Raw genomic sequence first — 13575 nt, 5'->3', positions numbered from 1 at the left:
ACACCATTTAAGTTTAGGAGGCGATCGTCGATCGCCTCCTAAACGCTTTTAAAACGGGCGTCCGCCGCCATACAAAGTATGGCGGATGTTGACGCCCCGTGGAGGGGCCAGAGATGGCCCCTTCGTGCCGATCGCAGCGTTGCTGAATGCCTCGAGGTCGAGGCATTCAGCAACGCTTTTTGGGTGCAGAAAGCGATAGTAGATCGCTTTCTGCACCCGTTTAAAGACGTGCCGGTCCTGGCACGTCAATTGTCGTAAAGCACATGCTTTTCCGTGCCGTGCCAGGACCGGCAATTGTCATTAAGGGGTTAAAGCATTTGTTGTTTTGCAATGTTTTTCTTAAGTCACGTAATATATAATACCAATCAGATTTATGTGCACAGAAGTATGGGCATAGTGTGTGCTAAGACATGCATATTTCCTTACATTTTTTGCAAATTTTATGTCACTTTATTGCAAATGTATTAATTATGTCGTTTTTATGCTACAAAAGGCTTAATTAATGGATGATATGAATTATACCTTAGTAAAAAATGAAGATAAATTGATTTTTTAGCATCATCTTTTTTGCCATCTGCTTATAATTAACACTTCAGAAAACAAGAACAAACAATCTTCTGTTCAAACCATTACCAGCGTCAATCTTTTAGCCTGTTCAAATTTGTTTTAATCCTTTAGATTTTCATTGCATTTTACAGTGTATAATTACACAGCAATAATCTGAAGACAGTTACTCCGTCTCAATGTCTAGCGTTATATCTCAGCATCGTAATGGCTGTAGCTTGTGGTACGCTAGTTAAAGCATAAAAACGGCAAACTTTTAATGTTAAAAACTGAAAGAGAAAATTATAAACTAAAATGTAAATGAAATTAAACATAGCTATGTCAAGTCTGGATGTTTGTCAGGAAGAGTATTGAATCCATAACCAGGACAAAAATGTGGAGGGGGCAGAGGCAGAAAGATACAAAAACGATACAAAACATACAAAAGTGTTTCAAGCTGCTTAACAACTCTTAATCATAGGTCATATGATTATTTCCTATGATTTTCTTACCTACGCTACCTGCAAGCAGCCAAACATCAAGACTTGAAATAGATGGGTATGCCGGCTGCCGGTTTAGTCAGAGATGGGGTGAGTGACCTGTGCTATAAATAATTACTACTTTTATACACACCAATTGCAGGATATAAAAGCATACAAAATTAAAAACATTAACAAAATAACAAACCAAGGAAATGCACAATACCAGTAAATTAATGTATGCAGAGGAGAAATATTTGTGTATTACCAATTTTGGTTTTGTACACTTTTAGGACATCCCCTCCCCCCACCAATACGTCAATTGATGAAATCGTATCGTTCAGTATCTTGAGGCAGGATGTTTTACGCCACACAAACCAATGTGTTTAATGGGTTTGGAAAATAATAGTCTCATTTAACTCCTCCCTTGGTTATTTCTGCTGAAACCAGGAAGTATAAGCAGCTGGAAGAGTAGCATGCTAGTAAAGCATCAGTGTTCAGACAGACAGAGTACATGCATTTGGCTGCACTAGTCTCATTGATTTGAACACAAGCTCATCTCAAGTCTCATTTTCTTACACCAGTAACATAAGAATTCATATGTTGATTTGCTAAAGGACTCCAATCTGCAGTTAACGAGATAATAGGGCTGCAGTGTGCCTAAATTCTAAAATATGTAGGGAAACATCTTGATATAAACAAGAGAGGATCACATAACTTTAGATAATGACTGGTCACTTAATAATTCTAGAATAATGTTTTGTCTAGGTCCTGTCTATAGCAACTTGGCAGTATCAAAAACATTTCTCAAGACCCATTTATAAACATAACATATCTATGGGACAATATACACATACATATTTCAATGATTGGTTAATTATATTGATAAACAAACCATAAAGTACTTACAGGCCTTTAAATCATTGCTTTCACTTGCATATCTGTTTTATAATGCAATATACTGTATTTATTACGTTTTTACTGTTTGTTGCTTTATGTATTGATACCATTAAACATTTGCTTTTCCAGCTTATCATATACAATTCAACAACTTCAATCAATCTAATCATGATAAGATTTGTGTTTGCTATTTGTATAGCAGCTCAAAGGACTTTTGCATTAAACGCCTGCTTACTGTTACAGGTATGATTACCTTTTTGCTTAACATACCTTCTCATTAAAGCAACAAAATGGTCAAGTTAAAATTATGTTAAACCTTTGTAGCCCATTGATATATTGCAATTTAAATATGTTTGGTCTCTGTCAGACTTAAGTGTGTACTGTTATTCCAACAAGACAATTTAGTCATAGCTGCCAGAGATTTTCAGAGACGAAAAATGCGTTTTTAGCCTTGCCAAGAGAATACGGTTAAATCTGTCTGTTAGTCAACTGCTCCCTAATGCCAATTATTGATCCACAGAAACTACAGGCATATTACTACACTAAACACCTCTTGCAGGAAATGGTACTGTGAAATACCACCATTTATTGATGCTATTCAACACAAATCACTATAATGTACTACACAGGAGTGTTTGAAAGAGTGAACCAGCAAACTGTATGCACTGCTTTGGGATACAGAAATATTCAATTTATGACTATTTCCTAAATTACTATTTGTTTTTGTACATTTGGGATTTCTGCAGATATTACAGCTTAAAAGTTAGTGCCTGATGAGTTTGGGACAGCGAACCAACCTTAACAACCGGTATTAAACTGAGGTTTGCGTGCGGTCCAACCAGTAAGGTGGGCTGTTGGTTGGGTGTGATTGAGTGATATACAGAGAGACCTTGGTTATATTAAAAAAAATAATAAAATAAAAGGAAATGGCTCAGCAATTGCTACCATAAACACTAGTAGGCACATACATATAGTATGTTATATAAAAATGTTACATAGACTCACAAGTAGTCAAACAAAACCTAAAATAATCCCAGTTAGACAATATAAAAATAGATATACAATACTGTACAATACATAGGACTATTAGAAAAGAAAGAACATAGCATCTCCGGGAGAATGAAAAACAACTGATAAATGAAATCATCGAGTGTATTACATAAATATCGTCAATATTTAGTACAAGTATACATACATCAAAAAAAGTAATAAGAAGAAATCAGCACCAAAATAGGGGTGGGGAATGTTCAGTTCCTCAGTAATATTGATGGCTGACCAGAAATCCAACCTGCACTGCTGAACAACCCGCCCGATTGTGGACAACAAATCCTGGTTAATTGAAAAATCTTCTTTCACTTAAGTACACAAAGCACCGGCATCCATCTCCTGGCTGAAATTGTCTAAAGTTTAAAAATCCGGAATGCCTCCCTCCTGCACAAAAAAATAATTCCACACAGGAGCAGCCATGCATACGCAGAGGATAAGTCCCATGTACTCTATTGCTCAAGAGGCAAGCAGGTCTTGTCAGATCATCCAAAATGCCAAGTTGCAAGGGGAAGGGTCAGAACAACTAAGCCCTAGGTTATATTAAAATACTTGTATTTAACCCCTTAAGGACAATGGGCAGTCCCTAAACCCTTTGAAAACAATGCATTTTGATCCCGTACATGTATGGGCTTTGTCATTAAGGGGTTAATAATGCGTAGAGTGTTCTCAAAAAGAATCAAGGTGTATAGCTCACAACAAAGAACCAAAGGAAGCTCTATTTTAGAATTAGGACCACAGTAAAGATTTCAGAAATTGCATCTAGCTGGACAGCTCACATTAAAGAAACTGATTAAATTAATTGTATATAATTAGCCTATTTAATGATGTGTTTAGCTTTATCAAGCTATTCAAACACATTAACAAGAGGAAATGCAGTGTAACAATAGAACAATAAAAATACTATATTTTTATAATTCCATTATGATACCCATGATATAATAAGGGTGAGGATGTTAGCTTCTGTCAGCTGAAATTCATTTGAAAGTAGAAACATAAATTTGTTGATTTGCAAACGGAGTGAATAAAGAATTCAGTGGCTAAAGTATATTCTCTGCTGATAGTGATGAATGTGCGAGTAAAGCTTTCCAAATGGGATTCGGTAGGTCAGTTTAGCTGCCAACTGTGTCTTTCTCAATGAAATGTATGTATATCATTAGGCGATTCCACTGCAAACCAGTTGGCTCAATTAAACCAAAGTAATTTCAACATTCAGCAGATGGCAGTTAATACCCAGTTTTTTTTTTTAAACTGAATAGTCCACAATGGAGTTGTTTGTCCCTTACTGAATGGTCCCCTGAGTGGTTCTGAAGTAGGTAAACGAAAGTAAGCATGAATCTCTTTGCAACTTTACTGGGTGTATAAGAGGACATTTCTTTTTCCCAAAGAATGTTATAATCATCTGTCAAAAAATGTCAAAATTCCCTGCACTGCACATCATGCACACTTGTGTTCCGAGTATTTAACAAAATATTTGTTACTATGCAGATCAGCAACTTTTCCTTTGACTACAAATTTATCTCTCGTCGGTAAGGTTTAGTTATAAATTATGGATATTAAATTAGATTATTCCAAAGAGAGTCATTGACAGAATAAAAGTTATTTTGAAACTGTCAATTCCTAGATGAAAAATTGTTTTATATACTTTACAGCATGCCTGGGACAAGTGAGAGAAAAAAAAAAGAAAACAGAATTTGCCTTAATCTAACATTCAGAGTAGTAGTAACTTTCCTGCTGGTTGGTTAAAGTTTGCCGTATTATTACAGGCCTATACACAAGCAGACAGGTGCGTGCGTGCGTGCGTGCGTTTGTGTGTGTGCGTGTGCGTGCGCGTCTAAGCTAGGAATAATAAATTATCTGTCCAGAATAATTGCTCGTCTAATGGTCTTATTAGTTATTTTGAAGAATCGATTGTTTTAAGTACAGATACAATCTTTAAATGTAAGGTTTATTTTTATTGGGACCTTTTTTCCCTTTATGATCATAAATACTCCTTAATTCTCATTGAGTATTATACTCCAGGCTGCTGTGTTCTTACATAATAAAATATAAAATCAAATCAAAGCTTGATGAAGTGGCCATAAGACATAATAAGGTATTTGAGATTCCAGTCATTTGCTGGCCTCAATGTAGCATCACTAACTTAAGTAAAGATTTGACTTTGATAGAATCTTCTTTCAGTAAAATCCCTGTTCACAGATGGCTATAAAGTGTAAGATGCTTGGCTTCTACAGCAAATGTCCAACCTTATGAGGGGTTCTTCATGTTTTGGTTCCAGTATCTACTTCCTTTCTAAATGTAAAATATGAGGGCATAAAAATTATTTCATTAGATGTCCCCTCATTTCAAAAGAAAGTACCCAAAGAAATGTCCTCACAGTCAGCATATGGAATATCTGTCCCTTTGGGTTCATCCAGGAACAGATCTATTCACAGTCTACTCACAAAGGATTTAAATGGCTAGTTGAGTTAAGGGCTACAATAAAATATGAGGTGTTTGCGAGTACATTTGAGTGTCTAACTTTTAGTTTTGCATGTTTTTTCACTTGGAACCATGCAAATTTAAATAAATAAATAAATAAAAAAAAAAAAATAGTCCTAGTCCTAAAGCTTTGGACTAGTCCTAAACCTTTGGCCTAGCATACCTACATGGATGGTCACTGTAACAAACCTGAGGCACAACCACTGTGGGATTGTGGCTACAGAGGTGATGAGATCCTGCATAAACGCTACTATGTGCTTATACATTGTCTGAAACACCAAAATGTGACACTATGCTTTTTAATGTTTTTTTTAATGTCCAATCTCAAAAGACCTGTGCTTTTATTTTAATCTTTTTTCACCAAAGCCCTAGAATTGATGTAGAGTATAATTTAAACATGTTTTAAAACCCCTCTAAGTCTGAGCTACTCTTGAGAGTATATTTATGCAGCACACATGCCACTGTTTGATAAACCAACTGTGTGGTCCATTGATGAATGGGAACACGCTAAACATTTTGTTCATGTTGTATCAAGCTTCCTTACGTCTATGGCAGAAATCAGCAACTAGCTGTTAAGAATGAGATATCTGACAGTAAAGAACTAGAAACAAAATAAGACAGCACCGTCATAAAATAATCCAACAGGTTGTTAGTTACTGGAACAGTTATTGTAGTGGTTAGATCTACACAGACTACATTCCACATCTCTAGTATTTAATACAGGGCACGACAATTTATTACATGGAATGGGAGTCAAATATATTGATCTTGTTTGCAAAGCAGAAAGAACATTAACTAGGTATTCTTACATTTCTTGGAACACTGTCATATATAATCTAGACCGTATAAACTTAGAAATGTTGACCTTGAAAGTAAAGAAAAGACAATAAACAGCATACGGGGCTGAGATGTAGGTTCCGTCAAAATGATTTCTTATTCTATTTTACCAGGCATTGCAAGCCTTTATCACTTGTGTGTTAAAAGTCTTAGAATGGCGGCAGCCCACATGAATTGGTAAATTGTTTAGTTAAAGAATACATATGTTCTTTTTTTGTTGTCATGGTGATTTAATAATGCTTGGGCTAAAAGTGCATGGATAACAATCATCTGAATTAAAACTATAAGTCAAAAGCTTTTAAATGACTTAATTCTTTTCAAGTACTTTATAGAAAGGCAGATAACAACTGAGTAGATTTATTACAGCATTTTTAGTTCTAAATAAATGTAGCTCAAAATATCCTAATACTTGATGATTACTCTGTTTAGAATGCATCCTAACACATTAAATGATGTGATAAAATGTATAAACTTGATGGAATGTTTCTATGGTAACTAAAGTCAGGACTTTCCTTCAGAAAAGGAGTAAACAATAATCAACTTGGGTATATTCTCTAAACTATGAGATTGGAAACATGTTCCATTGTACTTCCAGGTCAAGCCTTTGAGTGTTGGTTATTAGTCATTAGTCATTGTTGGTAGGTCATTTTTTTTAGTTTTGCAAAAGTTATGGTTAGGTAAACAATAACAGGTACCACATAGGGCTGCCATTTGGCTCAGCATGGATCGACAGCTCTACTACACTACAGAACATATTTTTTGTTGGGGGAGGATGAGCTGCCTGTTGCAATAATATATGGTGCACCTAGTTGGCTGCCTAAGCCCACTTTGTCAATAGATAGGTGACTCTCTGAGGGTTAAAAGAAACAGGAGAAAAATTTGGAATTTTATGCCACCTACAATACATTTGGCTCATCCACTCTATGTTCACTGTACACATGGACCCAAGATTCAGCTTGGTAAGCTATTTTGGGGGTTAGCTTACCTGGAACGAGAAAAAAGGCATATAGCAACATTTCCTTAATGGATCCCAGGATAAAGGGGCAGGGTTTAAAGGGGCAGGGCTTAAAGGGGCAGGGCTATGTACACAGCAGCATTGAGCTCTAGGCTACCCAGTACAGATACCAGGTAGTTTGAAGCTCATTTACAAGCGTTTAGGCTGTGTGTGTGTGTGTGTTTATGCCCAAACAGACCCATATTTGACAGGTCAGGACACAAAAAACAGGACTGTCCCAGGTAATTTGGGACTAAAGGTGCAGTAAGGGTTAGTCAGTCAGGCTTAGAAAAGTATAGGACAGGTTTTGGGGACTGAAAGAAAAACAGTACCTGCATTTTAATGACATCATTAAAGGTAGGTATTTTTAATTACTTCAAATGTTTTGGCCTGTTGCATCAAGCTCTTTGAGTTCCTGTATGCAAATGTAACATAGTAACATAGTAACATAGTTTATAAGGTTGAAAAAAGACCAAAGTCCATCAAGTTCAACCTATATACATATTGTGTCCCTACTGTGTTGATCCAGAGGAAGGCAAAAAAACCCTTATGAAGCAGATGCCAATTGCCCCATACCAGGGGGAAAATTCCTTCCCGACTCCAAATATGGCAATCAGAATAAATCCCTGGATCAACGTTCTGTCCCTATTAATCTAATATCCATAACTTGTAATATTATTGCTTTCAAGAAACACGTCCAGGCTCCTTTTGAACTCTTTTATTGAGTTTGCCATAACCACTTCCTCTGGCAGAGAGTTCCATAATCTCACCGCTCTTACTGTAAAGAACCCCCGTCTGTGCTGGTGTAGAAACCTTCTTTCCTCCAACCGTAGAGGATGTCCCCTTGTTATAGATACAGTCCTGGGTATAAATAGGTCCTGGGAGTGATCTCTGTACTGTCCCCTTATATATTTATACATAGTTATTAAATCCCCCCTAAGCCGTCTTTTTTCCAAACTAAATAACCCTAATTCTGATAATCTTTCTGGGTACTGTAGTCCTCCCATTCCCCTTATTACTCTGGTTGCCCGTCTTTGAACCCTCTCCAGCTCCACTATATCTTTCTTGTACACTGGTGCCCAGTACTGTACACAGTATTCCATGTGTGGTCTGACTAGTGACTTGTACAGTGGTAGAATTATTTCCTTTTCGTGGGCATCTATGCCCCTTTTGATGCACCCCATGATTTTATTTGCCTTAGCAGCAGCTGCCTGACACTGGTCGCTACAGGTAAATTTACTGTTAACTAAAACTCCTAAGTCCTTTTCCATGTCAGTCGTCCCCAGTGTTTTCCCATTTAATACATATTCCCAGCCTGGATTTTTCTTCCCCATGTGCATAACCTTACATTTATCTGTGTTGAACCTCATCTGCCACATCCCAGCCCAAGCCTCCAACCTATGCAGATCCATTTGTAATCGTGCACTGTCCTCTATTGTGTTAACCACGTTACAGAGCTTAGTATCGTCTGCAAAGATTGATACTTTCCTATACAATCCCTCTACAAGGTCATTAATAAATATATTAAAAAGAATAGGACCCAAAACTGACCCCTGTGGTACCCCACTAGCAACAGTAACCCACTCAGAGTATGTACCATTAATAACCACCCTCTGTTTCCTATCACTGAGCCAGTTACTTACCCACATACACACATTCTCCCCCAGCATTCTCATTTTATGTACCAGCCTTTTATGTGGCACCGTATCAAATGCTTTGGAAAAATCAAGATATACGACATCCAGCGATTCACCCCGATCCAGTCTTGAGCTCACCTCCTCATAAAAGCTGATCATGTATAGTTTGTCTTTTAGGGTTCTTATCTCTATTTTTATTTCCCTCTCTTTTTCAGTTGGTTCAGTAAGATCTCAGCTCTAATGAGATGAACAATTCCTCTTCCTGCAATAACCATGCATTATAAAGGACCAACAAATCTTTAGAGAATTTGGATGGTTGGATTGACATAAAATGGAGTTACGCACAATGTATTCTTTAATAAATCAACCCCTTTTCCTTGACACTCTGAAAGTCTTCTGTCAACCAACGTGTGTGTCTATCTATACAAAGATTTTAATTTCTTAATTCTCCGAGAGGTAAAGCGGAGATATTTGAAACTTTATATGTAAAAAAATCCCAATATGCCAACACTATCTGCTTTACACTATCATTTGTGTGTGTCTTAAACGACATTGTTCATGACCGCGTCTCATTCCTATATCATTTTATCCTATTGTCCCTGCCACCATTTTTTTTTACTTCCTTGTATATCATGCACTACTACTACTACTACTTCTACTACCACTACTACTAGGTGACCTGCCCCTTTCTTGTCATTATCCAATAACACCAACTAACCCCAGTCTTATTGCTATGAGCAATAATTTTTGATTGAAGCAATAAAATGAGAATATTTAATTTTCTCACTCCCATGCCTGCTTCCATTGGAGCGGGCAGCATACTTAAGTATGCTCCCTGCGTGTGTAAGCTCAGCCCACACATATATATTAAAGTTAATATCCCACTGAAAGCAAGGGGTCTAAAAATCACATGCTTGTGAGTGTCTGCCACTCAGTTCAAAAGTATTCAAGTGGATTTCAGAAGTAGCTCTACTAGTATTGTAAGTGAGCTGGCATTTGCTACAATACAATACAATTCCTGCTTCACAACAGACGGGAAAAAAGGAAAATGAAACAGACGTTTGCAAAAAAAAAATAAAAAAATGCATGCGCTGATTTACAAATTGTATTGGAGTTCATGAAAAAGAGACTTCTTTAAAACAGATTGACATTAAAATAAAACAAATTAAGAGCTAGTGTATCACTTTAATTATTAACATCACCAGAGGATCTCATTGACATGATCTCATTTGTTTTGTGCTTTTGTTCTTGTGCATTTATTTGCATGTAATAGATTTCTACCGATTTATATTGTCCTTTTAACCTTTCTTGAAGGGGTTCTGTAAAAATAAGCACAGATCATAACACAGTGACATTTAATAAAGGGTAAAAGGTATGTTTTGATTGATTCAAATTATTACCATTCCCTAACTCGACTGACCAGATGCAACTGAAACCGCATGCCCTCACATGCTGAGACTGCACTTGCAGCTTATTGAACATGCCTTGTTGTTATTTAAACTGTTACATGCTAAGACAAATAAAATGTACATGCAACCTTTATTTTTAGAGAAACAATATTATAATATTACCTATCTTTGCTATTGAGTATTGAGGCACACTTACATAGAATAAAAAATGGAGCAACCAATATGATAAATAACCCATTAAATACATTCAATTTACTGGTGCACCTTGAAAAGATATAATTTGAAAGTAATACAAATTAAGTTGCTTAGGAGAAATATCAATACAATTAGAAGCAAGGCCAAGACTGTATGCATTAATGGTTGGTCGATACAGTTTTATCCCAAACTGAAACATGCCCTTCGTTGTTCTCCCTTGTTAATTGATTACCATTTACAAAGCATTGAATACTACAGGTCCATGTGAATAATACAGAAAAGCAGGTCACTTTTACAATAGCACTGCATTCCTACGAAATTTAATATTTTCAGTGTATGAAAAACTACAATACCCGTCTGTCTGTCCGTCTATCTATCATGTGTATGTCTATTCAGTGTAATAAAGAATCATGAGGTGCTCAGCATTGTGAGTAAATTAGCTTTTATTCCACTCGTGTAGAAATAAAACTGCACAAATTTACTCACATTGCTGAGCACCTCATGGTTATTTGCTACATTTGATGGTGTTGGGTGGTAACCCTGCTTGTGCAATTAAGGTGCTGTCTGACCGTCTCTGATGTGTGTATTTGGTGAAATAATTATAGAATGAAATCAATTCACAATCATAATTGCATACTTACCAAAGTAATTCGAGTTTATGATATTTAACCCCTTAATGACAAATACATATACGGGCTCAAAATGCATTGTTTTGAATGAGTTTAGGGACCGCCCATTGTCCTTAAGGGGTTAATAATCTATAGTTTTGTGAAGCTGATCCACTATAGCTGCATACAAAGGATGCTTGGTACGGGATGTCAGCCCTATCACCTTACAGCCCATGTATTTTTTTTTCTAAAGCAACAAAGTACCATTGATAGGCCCAATGCCATAGACCGAGGGGGGGCAGCAGTTTCTGGTAAAGGAAACGTCCCATTACATTAGAATGCATTGAAAACCATTGATGTATTTGCATATCCCAATATGAGGTCTACAGAGTCTTTTAAAACATATTCCGTAATCAACTATAATAATCTTATGTATGAACAGCAAGTAATAGTTTTAGATTATTAAAGCTTTTTCCTGGTTTATGTTTTTTCATGTTGTGCATCACTTTTGTGCGATATGACAAAGCTTTATTGCTTTCTGGATACCCTCGGTTTGTATAGCAGGCACTGTAACTGTGTGTGTGCTTTGTCATGTTGTTACTTAAAGTAAAGCAATGATCGTTCATCTGGGATGGTGACATGTTATTGCTCTGCTACATGCCAACAGATGCCATGAGCTTTTGCACAGATGCTTCACAAAACAGGGATAGTGCTGAATGAGGGAAACTCTAACATTCTTTAACTGAGGGACTGGAAACCTTAATTATCTCCATAAACAATTGTAATTGATCTATTTATACAAACACATATATATATTCTGTGTAATTATTTACACATAAGCCTTTTACATACGTTTAATTTTCCTATTTATTTATTTATTTATTTTTTTAAGTACAATACTTACACCGTGTACATAAAATGTATACATACTCACAATTGATATCAGAGTCAAAATTAGCACATGCTTTACTATCTGGTTCTCCCCATTTTTTATTTCAGACAAGTGCAGACAAATAATGGGTTATGATAAGCAATACACTTACTGCAGAGCCTCATAACAGAGATGCTGCCAATTCTCTTTTCAACCACTTGTCCTTTGACCAAATGTATCCCTACTGTAATTTTTAAAAACTAAAACACACAGCTCCATTACAAATGTATACTTGAATGATTTATCAGCAGGTATTGAGTTTCAGTTTGTCTTGATATATTTTTATGTTCTTAAGCCTTTAGGCATTGTTGAACGAGTACACAATTTCAAGTTTTCATATTGTGAGATTGTGTGTCTGCATACAGGAACAGGACAGGCTTGTCTCATTTTCTTTCCTGACGTGTTTTAGATGTTCCATATAACCAGGCTTGACTGATCATCAGAAGCTGTGTGCAAAAAGCTGGTGATTACTTGCAAGAATCTGTTATTGCATGGGTGATCTGTCAGGTCATTGCTTGTTTAAAAAATAAATAATGAATATGTTGTATTTTTGCTTAGTTACCCAACTGCATAATTTTACAAGATAGGACTGGAAAAAAAAACAACACATTAATCCCAAGCTTTCTACTTTATTTCTAATAGCATTCATCTATACGAAAGTAAGCATAGATATGAGAAAGAACTCCATGTCTCTGAGGGTAAGATCAAATGAATTCAGATAAATCCAGCCTACTCTTTAGCACAATATTTGTATTCACAGTACATTGGAGAAATTCATGTTCAATGTTCAAGTACTTTTGTACATTTTCTGAGGTACAGGTGAGGACATGCAAGTTGAATGACAATTTGAACGTCCCTGTTTGCAACTCACAATTTTGTCAAAACAAGATTATTTAGAATAAATATATATTTTTTTAATGAAAAAGGGGTTCCCTCAAACATCATTCTGTTTGCAGTGGGGTAGGATTTAATTAATACATAACTTTGGGGGATATAGATCCCAACTCTTTATCCCCTATCCTGTGGGCATAGTGGGTTGAAAGTATCTACAGTTTAATATTGAAATTATTACAGACACTTCTAAAGTTATAGTCTGTTTACTTTCACATTACCTTGTTTTGGTTAGTGCATCTGTGATACACAGTAACATGTTGTTAATAAAGACTAACATCCTAATAATAGGACTTACCATAAAGACACTGTTATACCTTGCAAACTGTAATATGCTGTAATGTGATGGACAAAAATAGGTATTTAATGTTCCTAGTAAATACTTTTAAATTAGCTGTGTGTCCTTAGAAGCCTTTATCTTCCCCTCTTTGGTGTTTGTACAGGTTTAAATGAGCTGTTTTTTTCCCGCAGAAGCACAAGCATGTCCAACACATTACTATATAACTGTGGAGCATACCGGTTGTCAATTTTAGTGGCATTTTAGTACCACTTTTATTGGACTGTCATGGAGCACTAGAGGAGCAGAGAGGGCCATACTCCTCCTATCTAATATCATGCTCCCATGT

Source organism: Sceloporus occidentalis, unplaced genomic scaffold (assembly GCF_023333645.1).
Source record: "Sceloporus occidentalis isolate IW3139 unplaced genomic scaffold, rSceOcc1.0.p SCAF_18, whole genome shotgun sequence".
In the NCBI taxonomy this organism is placed as follows: Eukaryota; Metazoa; Chordata; class Lepidosauria; order Squamata; family Phrynosomatidae; genus Sceloporus; species Sceloporus occidentalis.
Note: the sequence above shows the minus strand (reverse complement) of the source record.